Raw genomic sequence first — 12,614 nt, forward strand, 5'->3', positions numbered from 1 at the left:
CTTAAATTAAGAGAGAATTAAAAGGAAGGAGGCACTGGAAATAATGACTGCGTCTCTGGTTTTACTCACTTATTTTTGCCTCCAGGCTCTCCCTTAGAGGGCTGGCAAGTTTCCAAGACCAAATTTTGCCCTGTGGGAAAAAAACATGTTCCAAGAGTTGTTTCTTGGGGTGCAGCAGGGGTACTTGCTGAAGATGTGGCTCCCTGTCTCTGCAGCTTCATTAGGTCTCCTTCTGCATCTCCCCAAAACCATGTGTTTGAGTGCTGCAGGAATATCATGTCATCAACGAGGTAGCAGCCAGTTACTTTACCCTATTTGAGAGGACAGGATTCATAAATCAGATCAGAAGACGACACTGGGTCATTCTGTCCTGACCGAAATGATTAAGCAGATCTGTGCTATTAACTGCAGTTACCTCCTGAAAATGTCAGACTGCCTGCCAAGATCTTGCCATGAGTTAAATAAGCATCTGCAGGCTGAGGATTCCGACACTGGAGTGGAGGAACTGCAAAGCAAAACCCCATCTTGCTGCCCCTTGGTGTTGTGGCTCTGCACAGGAAACTCACATGCCCAGCAGTTCTGTCCAAGCCTTATGGGTTTTGTCCAGCTGAGATTTCACGTAGCTGACAGTTGTGTCTTAGGAGAAAGAAGTTCTGAGGAAATTAAGTGTTATTTTAAAAAGACAGGACTTTTTCTGTGTATTCACTGTACTAACTCAGTGGCTTCCCCAGACATCTGGCAAGTATTGTGGCTGCATCTGAGAGATTCTGGAGAAGGAGCCTTGGCACTGACATTAAATGCAGTACAAGAAAACTGAGAGGAGAAGAAATTGCTGCTCTACAGAGGAAGAATGTTCGCAGCACTGCAGAACGGCACAGGGAGCTTTTAGTGAAGGCTGAGATGGGATTAGCATCCCTGCAGCAGTGTTTTGAACTACCTCCTGGCTGTCTGGAGGTCGTTCAGGACCCACTGCCCCCCCTGCTGTGGCAGTGCCGGCCGTTAGCATTCTTCATCCACAAATGGATGCTGGCTCACACGTCGGCTCTTTAATAGTTCCCTTTAGCATCCAAGGACATAAAGCATTAGGAAACTTGCAGTGGTGTAATAAAAGGCACTGGGGATGTTTGATAAGACAAAGTATTCGAGATTTCCTTCTGCATAAGTAGTCAGTGTACGTATATATCTATATATACATAAACACAGACACACACGTTTGCTTTAGGTTAAAAGACAGAAAGTCAGGGCTTACCACCCTTTCCTGGGTTAAAGATCACTGATGTTCCTAACACATGAAAACATGGTTGATGATGAATTTTGTGTATTGTTTTTTATCGTTTCCTTAGGCTTGCTTTGCAGCCGTATGAGGATGCTGCAGAAGTACAAATGAAGAGTCCTTCCAACAAAAAAGCCTTTTACATTGACAGTGGGAAGGAAGGACTCCCAGGTTTTATTTGTCTTGAATTTTATCTTGCATATTGCGCTTGTGGACCTCCAGTTAACTGGGTTGCTACCCTGGTGCTGTGAGGATGCAGGATGCAGACCAGACTCGTGAGACAGTAGGAGAAGGACCATTTGTGTTGTTTGGCTGGTGCCAGTGTCCTAGCCTGTCACTGTCCCAGAATGTTTGCTACCTTTACTGTCAGCTTTGCTTCCAGTGGAAGGATTCAAAACTGTGGATATTTGGCAGAGTTTGTTCACTTGCAGGTGGTTAAAAAAACAGCATAAGGTCACTGCCTCTCAGTTCCTAAACGTGATTCGATGGCAAGGTTCAGGTGGGTTTGCTGGCTTCAACTTCTTGTTTATAAAGGTGTCTGCCTCAGCGACAAAAAAGCATCACAGCAAGAGCTTTGGAAGAACAATTGTTCATGGGACCTGGGACGAACAGGGACAGTGGCTCCTCTATCCTGTGTTGTCCTAAGACGTTTCCCATATGATTCTACCGCATTAACCCGTCTCTCCAGGGAAGGATTTTCCATCTGTGAAGGTAACAGCACCGAGCTGTGCAGGACACGTTTCTTTCCTGCTAATTCAGCGCTGTGCTGGGAGAATTGGCCCCTTGTGGGCTGCTGTCAGTGGCTACAGGCATTTCCCCTCTCGGCATGCTGCAGCCATATGGACACAAGGACACACGCCGCGTTCACAGCGGTGGTTCTGCTGCAGCTGACTTTGTTCCCTTTAAAGTTCTGATGGCCTGTGATAACACTCAGGCTCAGAAGCAGTGTGGCAGTGACGATCCCTGCTTGTTGGCCATAAGAATTTATTTGCTTGTTTATCACCCACCCTTGCAATACCTTAAGCACAAGGTCAGGACAAGAAAAGATTAAAAAGCCTGTTTTATGGGGTCATGTAAATACCAGGGCTATCAATGGCATTATCCCAGAAGGATGTTAGATTCTTTATATATAGTTTTGAAATAAATTCCCAAAATAGGGATATAGTTCAAACTCTGTTAATTTTCTGATTCATTTTATTGAGTTTTTGCATAACTTTGTTGACATTCACAAAGAGTTAAACTGTTGTGTCACATCCTCAGCTGCTGCAAAGCGGCACCATGCCACTGAAGTCACAGGGGCAACAATGATTTACATCAACCAAGGTTTTGGTGAGGAAGGCACCCAAATGCCTTCCCCACACCAGGTCCTATAGTGAGGGACCTGCTGTATCCAACTACATGACAGATTTAGCATTTTCCTTTGCTACTTGGCACTTCCAGTGTAACCCCCTTTCCCCACTTCTCCCTGCCAAAAGCAAAACACAAGAGATGAGTCAGGTCTCCCTCGCTCTGGATCCATCTCAAAATCCCTTGGAAATGAGGTTACTGCATTCTAGCAATAGTTGGCATGGACTTTTTCCATCCACAGCGTATGGCTACTAATTATGGTCCTGCTTTCTTGGGCAGTTGCAGAGAGCTGTCATTGGGATCAAGGGTACTGAGCATCTTGAAGAACGTCATTCATCTCCATCACAATTGGGGGTGACAGATGTTGTTTTGTGAAATATTACAAAGAACCCCCAAAGTTCACTGGGAGACGGGGGAAATCTTCTTGCATTATGGGTTCTAACAAAGGAGTGCATATATATGTAAGGATTTCATTTTTTCCTCTTTCTCTGGTTTATCACGTACATGTCGTCTCCCCTAAAGTTCCTGGAAAAGACTTATTTCTTGACCATGGAATTACTTTTAACCATGTATTTATTTCCTTAGAGACATCCACCTACCAATTATTTTTTGCTGCTTCCTCCCCTCAGTTTCTTTGCTTGCCACAAACAGACTCATTCCCAACCTCTAATATCAGTGATAGCCAAGAGTAAGTCTGAAGTTAGTGCAAATTTGCCAGATTTTCACTGATTGCTCTGAGGAGAAGGAATGGAGAACGTAATGCATGAGAAATGGGTGTCTTTTAGCCTCTTGTATGAGTAAAAATGCTTGATGTGGGCCCAGGCACCATGGTGATGGAGCGCAGATGGGGCTTCCACACAGGTATGGAGCAGGGAGCAATAGGGGTTCAGATACCACAACCCTGCACTTTACCTCCAAGGCTGTGTTGCACCTCACCTCAGTGACAAGTTCTCACCTCTTTCATAGCAAAATGTGTGCTGTTAAAGGGAAGAGCAAAGCAGCCTCATTTGCTTCTCACAGCTGCCACTGTCCCTCATATGGGACCTCCTGAGGCTGGGCAGATGAGGGAGATGCCCTCAGATGAGGTCAGGTAGAGTGTGAAGCCAAGGGAAATCTGCTTTACACCAGTATCTCTTGCCTAGCTGATCTGAGCCACCTCTATTCAACTCTTTGAGGGTTTGTTGTGTGAAAACTGGAAGCCCTCTGGGTATTTTTGGTAAGGAAAAGCTGCGGTGGTTGCATCTCCAAGCTCAGGTTGACCTGAGGACCCACCAGAGTTACAAACATGTTCAACTTGCTTTGCATGAAGCAATGAATTATTTTGCTGCATTCAAATCATGTGTATACCATATGCTGTGGGTGAAGAGAAGGCAAGTCATACTGGGTTAAAGTATAGCCTTTTCACGTGCTTTCTTCCCTCCTCCTGTCCCTCCCCCAAACCAGGACTCTTTTTCATTCTCCTGCCCTTAACCTGAGCTCTGTAGGACACCAACTAAAGGAACATTCCCGCTTTGTATGGTGAATTAATGAGTTCAAATGGTCACCTTACACAGCAGAGATGTGTGGGAAAGAAAACCTGTGTCAATGTGAAACATGTGTGCGCCTATCCTAAGGATGAGGCATCTGATTCATAAATCAGTGGCAGGGAGGTAAGGAGAGATGTGTGGGTTTGTTAACAACTGTTGGACTTAAATGGTGCATTTTACTCTTTTTCATCTTAGGTCTCCCAAGAAGATCATATTTTTGACTTATATGTTTGCTCTCTGGTGCTGACCAGATTTTAAAGCATCCAGAAGGTCAGCATGTTCCCATTTAGTCTCGTTTTGTGATTGCCAGTGGTGCTCTGTGCACGCAAGCACTGCCAGGATCTGTAGGGTATGTGTTTGGGGGAGCAAAGGAAGGCTGGAAAAGCTGTCTGAGAGCTGTGTCTTGCCTGCCTCTGTGTGCTGGTCAGTTACCTGGAGTGTGTTAATGCTGCAGTGAGTAGGACATGAGGAAATTCAAAAACTGCTTATCTATGCTGGAAGTAAAGACACATGAATGTGTCTTAGGGGAGGACAGAGAGGATATATTGTCCTGCTTATATCAATTGCCCATTTAAGAAGGACTCAGGCTGAACTTGCAGCAGCTCTTGACATCAGGAAGGAAGTTGTCCCATTGTAGTGAAATCTGCTGCCCCACAAGAAGCTGCCTGTGTACCTAGGTGCAGGCAGCCCTTGAGGATGGGATTAATGTGGGTCTGGATCCAAAAATAGCTTTGAGACTGAGCCTGTAGTTCACAGGATCTCCTCTTCGCTAATGTGATTTCACATTAGTTACCACAGCTGTAGCAGGTGTGGAGGTTGAGGAGAGCCTCAAACCTGGGCTCTCAACTCCTCCCGGGTTGAAGAGAGCCCCAACCTTGGGCTCCATGGGCTAGCCTTGCCTGTGGAGCTAGGGTAAGGCAGGAATAGCTGATCAAGGTCAGAGAGAAAATAGGTGGGAAGAAACCTGCCCATTTTGCCAGAAGATGGCAATTCCATTGATCTTTTAGAAACACTTCCCCTTTTACCCTTGCACTGTCTGCATTAGCAGTCTCTGAGCATTGCTTTCTGGGCTGAAGGAGAGGAAGACTCTGCTAAGGAAAACTGCTCCGTCTCCTCCCACACTGTAAAGATTAAGCAGGTCCTTCCGAGAATCTGTAGTTCCTGTTTACGCCATACATGACATTCCCAGTCCCTTCACTGCTCATGGTTGTTGCTGTGGCTCTTCCTCCGTAACTAACTCCAACTGGCACAGCTGAGACCTCACCACGATAAATCCTTGGAGCACAGCCAGCTCTTGCTTTTATTTTGTGCTTGTGTTGCTGATGTCAAGCCTTTGAACGAGGCCCCAGTTGGAGCATGGGGCAGATGAATACAAGGAGGAGGGGTTCTTGTCTTGTGGGGTCGACAAGAGTCACAAGATCTCCAACAGGATGCCAGACTGCGAGCGTTTGTTGTGGTCCAAGCCTCTGCTTATTTCCTCTGGTGACGCAAACTCGTGTCAGCCCTTTCTGGTGGTCGAGCGTGTGCGAGGGGAGATGCAAACCTCCCGGCATCTCTCTGCTCGTACGTGCACACGTGTTTGCGCAAACCCAGAATCAACAGGCTTGAATCAAAGGCAGCTCGGTGCTGTGGTTTGGTCTGTGGGCTGCCGGAGCGCTACACCGGGAGCTGCTGGGCTGGAAATCCCTGGATGAAGATCTGGAAGGAGTGTGGGATGTGAAGCACTTCGTGCTGCTGAGACCAGCAGAGGCTGGATCACAGTTCTCAAGCTGCAAGCAAGAGCTTCCCAGCTATAGTTAAACATTTGCCATAGCCATGTGGGACAGAAATAGGATACTCTTAACTACCCAGTGATAATAACCACAACCTGGGAGATAAATACCTTCCTGCCAGTGGTTTCCAATGCAATAGTTTACAATCTGGTCAAAGCAGAGAATAGGCTTCCTGATTGCATGGCATTGAATTTGCCTCCTGCTCTGCAAGAAGAAAGGAAAACTCTTCATACTGAGTGGTGCCTACATCTTTAGGACCTATAAGCTATCTGCTTGTTTGTTAAGAACAGTTGTTTAGTCCTCAATACATCAGCAGCCTCTTTCCAGTTTAATAACAACATTTCTCCTCTCCGGTGCTGCTGTAGCTGTATGGTTTGCAAGGCTGCAACCAGGGCAGGACTATGTGAGAGCAGCAACAAAATGGTCGTTGTTGTTGACTTGCATTGCCTTACTGAATGGCAGTAGTTGAAAATGCACCTGCATTGCACATGCAACAGAATATTTTGTAGAACTCGCTGTTTTCCAGGTGACACTGGTCTGCCTCTTCCTCCTCCTGACATTGTATGGCTTCTCGAAGGCATCGCTCTGTTCCTGTAAATAAAAGCAGTTCTCACTGTGCAGGAATAAAAACTTGTACAGAAAACCATTCTGGTTTGGAATGAAAAAGTCGTTTTTCTCTGTAGAAAACAAAAATTTAGTACATGTAAGTTCTTCCAAAGGGAAGTGATTTATTTTATGGCTTTTTGCTGGTTTTCCATGTAATGGAAACTTGCCTGATGCTCTTCTAGTTTATGATGAAGATTTCTAGATGCTGCAGCAATGAGATTTCCTTGGACCAGTGAACACAAGCTGAAGTTCTGACTTGACATCCTCATGCAGCCACAGAACAACCCAAACAGCCTGTACCTAAGCTAAGCTATTTGTCTGTGGGGGTCCTGCACAGAAGGACTCCATCTTGCTGAAGTGCATATGGTTGTGTCTCAAATAGCTTCTCCAGTAGGAACCTTTGCTTTTATAGTTGTGAGTGAATGTTTCTACAACACCAAAGCACCAAGTGCTTTGATTTGCCCTGATGCGAGTTGGAAAATACAAGTAGAATTAGTGTAAACATTTGTCTTGTTTGACTGACTGACTTCCACACACGCACACTTTAAATATTGGGGTTTTTATTTCTTTACGTCTCAGCTCTGATGCTTGGAATACTTTATTTTGTCTGATTCTCAGAGGGTATAAAAAATAGATTCTCTGCTATTAATTAAGTAAACTACAGATTAGATTGGAGTGTTACTACAGGTGCAAAAAGCTTTTCTCTGCCTTCCAAACTTCTCTGATCTGATTATCTGGCATGACAGGTTTCCTGCAATTGACCTGCCAGCTCTCCAGCAGCTAAGTATAGGGCCAGTCATTCTTAGTGAAAATCAGCCAGTCCTTTTTTTAACAAGGAATTAATGAAGTGATGAAAATTTACATCAGCAAAGGATTTATCACAGTATTTTACACACAGCCGCGCTACTGAATCTAAGTCATTGAATGTTTCCATAAATACCAAATGTTCTTGATAATCCAAGAATTGAAGTCCTAATTCTGCCACTTTACGGTTAAGCTGGTAGAGAATGAGCATGAGAGAAAAAGAGGGGGTTTTAGTTCAAAATACACTTATTTTGTTGTTCCAGTAAAGAGAAATGATTACTTGAGCAAAAATTGTGATCGTGATCTAAGAAATCTATGATTTTTAGGCAGAGGTTTTCACTGCATGCTACAAAAAGTTGTTCTGGTATCCCTAAAGCTTTCCTCTTTTGTCTTTGCAGCATAGTCAAGTGTCAGACATCAACAGGGCCAAACAGGCCAGTGAATCCTCCTCTTTTCTTCACTGATACTGGAGTCTTTATTTCACTTTAAAGAGTGGAAGCCAGAGGTAATTTGTATGGCCTGACACCTGGCTGATCATCTATAGCTTAAATGAGGCTTTGAAGAACGTGAGTATCCAGAAGGAAAGAACCTGCGTGAACCTGCTCAGGAAAGCCTGGCAGTCCCAGAAATAGCATTCGTAAGTATGTGCTCAGCAATTATTCATTTTCCAACGGGATGGGTGGGTGCTGTGTTCTGCTGCACACAATTCTCAGCTCTTTCCCAGTGTATTTTTAAAAACCTACCTGGGTTTGTGCTCTTACCATCGGATGTAGGCAGTGTCTGTGTAAAGTAAGCATGGGAACAGAGTGAGAGCGCACAGGTAGGCAGTGAGATAAAGACTGGGCACTACCTGGGCTCCTTAAGCCGGATCAGGAGACAGTGAGTGCTTCTGCACTCATAAGCAAAGCCAAGTCCCAAATGTCATGTCTAAACTTTTTCTTCTTGTCTTCTGCCAAATGGTCCTTAGAAAACACTGTTCCCTGAACCATGCCCAAATGTCATCTGGGAGGAAGATTGCTGACACAGGGTAAAACATGACAGGGAGCCCACCAGCACTTCCATGGATGGGCGTAATGATGTTAACTATGAATTCTGATTTTGGACAGAAGGCAGGACTGTTGGGCATTGCAGTCATTCAGAATTGGTGCATATGTTCAAGGGCCTGCTTAGGAATATACTTAGATTTTATGCCATGTGTTTCTGTGTCGCTGTCAAGTCCTAATTCAAGGTCCAGATATAGACTTTCTTGGTTCCAGAATGGTGATGATATGGTGCCCAAACATGCTTTACTAAAAAGACCAAGTCTTTAATATTCAGGACAACTGAAGGATTTGAGCTTTTTCTTCTTGTTTTGGATTCGAGGTTGAAAAGACAAAGGGACTGAGAATTGATGGTCTCTGTAGCAGACTCTTCATCTCTGAAACAGGCATGAAAGCTGCCTCTACTTCAACAGGTAAGTGGAAAGGAAAGGATGCGGGGCTGAAACTTCTTCCTAAAACCCCACTCTGGCTCCTGACTCTGTAGACTCACACGTAGTTGGCAAGTCACTATTCATTAGTATTTCATAGGAAAACAGGAGATGGGATAGCTATTTCGTGTGCTTTTTATCTTCCCAACTACGAAGGAGCAATCAAAAGTAAGACCTACATATCTATTCAGAAGGGCTGCTGTTAACTCCCTTGAGAAACACTCCCAACAGTGGGCTTTTGCTACGTGCAAATCCCCACTGCAAACCATAGAAATGATAGATCTGGGACAAAAACAACTAGAGCTCTAATAGAAGTGGGTGTTGACTGCCGGCTTCAGCCCAAAGCCACATCCTTTGGTGCTCCTCTGTTCTCTTAGAACCTAGATCTGACCGTGATCAGAAATTAGCATAACTGCCCAAGCTAAGAATTGTCTTTCTGGGCCCCTGGTCTCAGCATGATATTTCCATGGCACAGTGACAGCTATATGCAATTGTGTAATCTTTCCCAGCCAACAGGGTCATCCACTTCGTGCTGTTAGTGACTGTTACACTCCTAAAGACATGAGGAGCCTGCAGTGGATTTATTGAACTCACTCATGCTGTCAGAAGACAGTAGTGCTAAGATCAACATTCACAAGGAGCAAAGGTTAGATCATGAAGAACCACTCTTGGGTTTTGCAAGGGAGAGGTGTCAGCCCAGACTTGGTCCTTTGCAGGATGTGAAAACCAACCTGCACACTTGCATGACCCGGTGCTGCAGGGGGGCCCGTGTCCCAGGGAGAAGAGGCTGTGACCACCGGAGCAATGAGTTTGGAGTAACAGGCTTTGGTGTGCTCTGCAGCTAGTAGGATTGCTGGAGGAGCAGGCTAGAGGGTTTTTGCCTTGGCCTTGTGGCAAGCCTCGCTTGTACCTTGAGGTCAACGGTTGGCTGATTGTAGCTGCAGTTCTGTGTGCATGCTTTGCTGTAGGTTTTGTTTCTCTGAGCTTGAGCACAATGTTTTCAGTTCTGGATCTAACCCTGATGTGCAGGCATCTAAGAGGTAAGGTGGTGTGCCCAGTCTTTTGGCAGTCATATTACCACTCCGTCCAGAGAAGGTTCAAGGTTCAGACCCATGGATTCACAGACCAAATCCCAGTCACAGGTCACTCTCCACAGAGAAGCAACTGCATGGTCACTCTTTTGAAGGCTCTCTTATTCTTTCTAAATGCTGGTGCTCCTTATCTTTAATTCTGTGCTGCCATGAAGTAGTTGAGAACTAAGTGTCCTGTTGGCTTTCCTCTGCCTTGAATTCTCCAGCTTCCTCGGCCATGCCTCAGCCTTGTTTGGCTCACACAGGTCTCTTCAGTCCACCTCAGTGGTTGTAATGCTTGGTGGTGGGGTGCAGAGGTTTGTGTTGGTGGTGGTCAGCTCTGAGGCAGGTCTGGTGAAGGACAGTGGAGTTAATTCATACAAGCATCTCTTGGAACATGGTGTGTCCTTTGAAATACGCACTTTGCAATGGCATCCACAGAAAACACCCACTTGCCCTCTCTCCATATCACTAAGAAACCAGAAACTCCTCCTTTGCAAAGGTGAGAAACTCCTGCTGGCACCTGAGAGACCAAAATGGACAAGCTGGAATTGCTGGATCAGATGGGGACAAGTGCCTTCTTGACTGCCACAGAGAGAGACTGGGAGGACTTGGCAAGAAATCCCTCTCCCCTTTTGTCTCTCAGTGGAGGAAAGACAGACATGAGCAAATGCCTGGATCAGGAGTCCAACTTGGGCCAGACCAGGACAAGGGTTGAGCACAGTTCCAGATTGTTTTTACTTGGGTTTGGCTGCCAGTGGTGGATATCTCCCAAGATCTGATTGCCGCATGAGCCTTTTGCAATCTTGGCTGGAGATCTAGTGCAGATTATTCAGCTTCGTGCTGGTGAAACAGGCCCTTTTCTGAAGCAGAGTGTATAGAAGACATTTTCTGGAAGCATTTCCAAAGCAGACAGGTTTGGAGGAGGAAGGTAAGAGAACATTTTAATTCAGGGACCAGTTTGAAATAAGTGGTGAAAGTAGTCCAAGAAAAACCTTAGGCTGGAAATGGAAATGATTCTTTCTGTAAGAATAAGCTGCTATAGAAGAGATTCCGAGAGGGGCAATGAGCTTATGGGCAGATTTTCCCAGAGGACACTCTGGCTCCCTCACTAAGGAACATCTAAGGAACCTGAAGGTGCATGAGTCCATGGGACCTCACGAGATGCATCTGCGGGTCCTGAAGGAACTGCAGGTGAACTGGCTAAGCCACTACCTATTGTATTTGAGAAGTCATTGCAGTCTGGTTTGCCTTGATGCCCAGATTAAGTAGGCAGTTCTCATCCAGGAAAAGGAAAGAGAAGAGGAAAAGGGAAAAATGGAGAAAGGAGGGGAGGAAAGGAAAAAATGCTTAAAAAAGATAGGATGGTTTTCACTGGAAACAGAAATTTGTCTGACGTCTTATTTACTTTCTGAACATACCAGTAGCTTTGCTAATCTCATCGTGGTACTTTCATAGAGCATACTACCAGAGTGCACATATTTGATTTTAAAAGGAAAAATCACTTATCGTGTAAAAGTCAACCTTACATAAAGGTTAAATTTCTGAGTTTGCCATTTATGCTTGTGCATAACAAGAGAGGTGGAAGCAAATATCTCTCTGTACATCAGCACCAAGCTCATTTCTGCATTGGTGCTTTTACTGCAGAGCTTAAATCCAGCTTTCAGTTTAATCCTGGGGAGTCCTCTAAAAAGACACCTGCCCTTTTGTATCCACCCTGGGACACACGGAAACCAGTTGAGAAAACCCTTTCTGCAGGAGTTGGTGATGTTTGTTGTTATATTTATATTGCATAGTGCTGTGACTGATGCTGCTGGGTACTGAGGGGAGGGAGGATGATATGGGAATGCACTCATTTGCAGCATTAAGTAATTTGGAGTATTACAGGGGGTGCCTAGTCGTGACTGTGCAGGGTCTTTTGCATGTTCCCACTGCCTCAATTTCTCCTTGTTCCTCAAATAACAGCAATCATTCCACATACAAACGCATGGGATTAGAGGTGAGTATTTAGCAGCATTAATTCATGGTCTTTGTAAGAGCTCCTTCCTTCTTTGCACCACCCGAGAGCAGTTAAACCTTCTCTCTGCCAAAATATAATAAATTGCAGGTCTGGCCCCTAACGATTCCTCGTCCGGGAAGCCGGGGATGCAGGCGATTTATCTCCCAGTGATTAAACCTGCAGACAAAAAGGGTGAATTGCCTGGACTAAATTACTGCCCATGCATTATTCAGCTGGCCATGGGGAGCTCTAGGGGGGGACAGGCAGAGGCCAGCAATCGCTGGGGCCATTGGGTGGGCTCCTGTGGGGTCTGTGCCCCATGCTGGTCCCCATCCCCATCCCATCCCCCTGGGGAGCTGTGGGGCTGTAGATGGCAGCAAAGGCTGCGGGATGGGAAAGCAAAGTCGAGGCTGGGTTTGTGGGATCGTCAGAGGCAGCGGGTGCACAGAAGATGTCCCGAGCTTTGCAAGGCTGTGGGAAGATGAAAGGTGCTCACTCCACTGCTGGGGCTGAGAAGACAATACTGGAGGGAATTTGTTCTTTAGACAGGAGAAAGGTGACAGGAAGAGAGAGGAGAGCACACTGCATTCGTGTGTGTTTAACCCTATGGCTGACTGGAAAGCCCACCCCTCTGCCCAGAGTATCCAAATCCCACCTGTGCTTTTGCTGCTGTTGGCCCATATACAAGGCTGGTGCGGCATGGAGTGGCTCAAAGGTCTTTGCCTCCTCCCCAGGCATACAGGGAGCTA

This window comes from Nestor notabilis, unplaced genomic scaffold, assembly GCF_000696875.1.
Source record: "Nestor notabilis isolate BGI_N333 unplaced genomic scaffold, ASM69687v1 scaffold1108, whole genome shotgun sequence".
NCBI classification, from domain to species: domain Eukaryota; kingdom Metazoa; phylum Chordata; class Aves; order Psittaciformes; family Psittacidae; genus Nestor; species Nestor notabilis.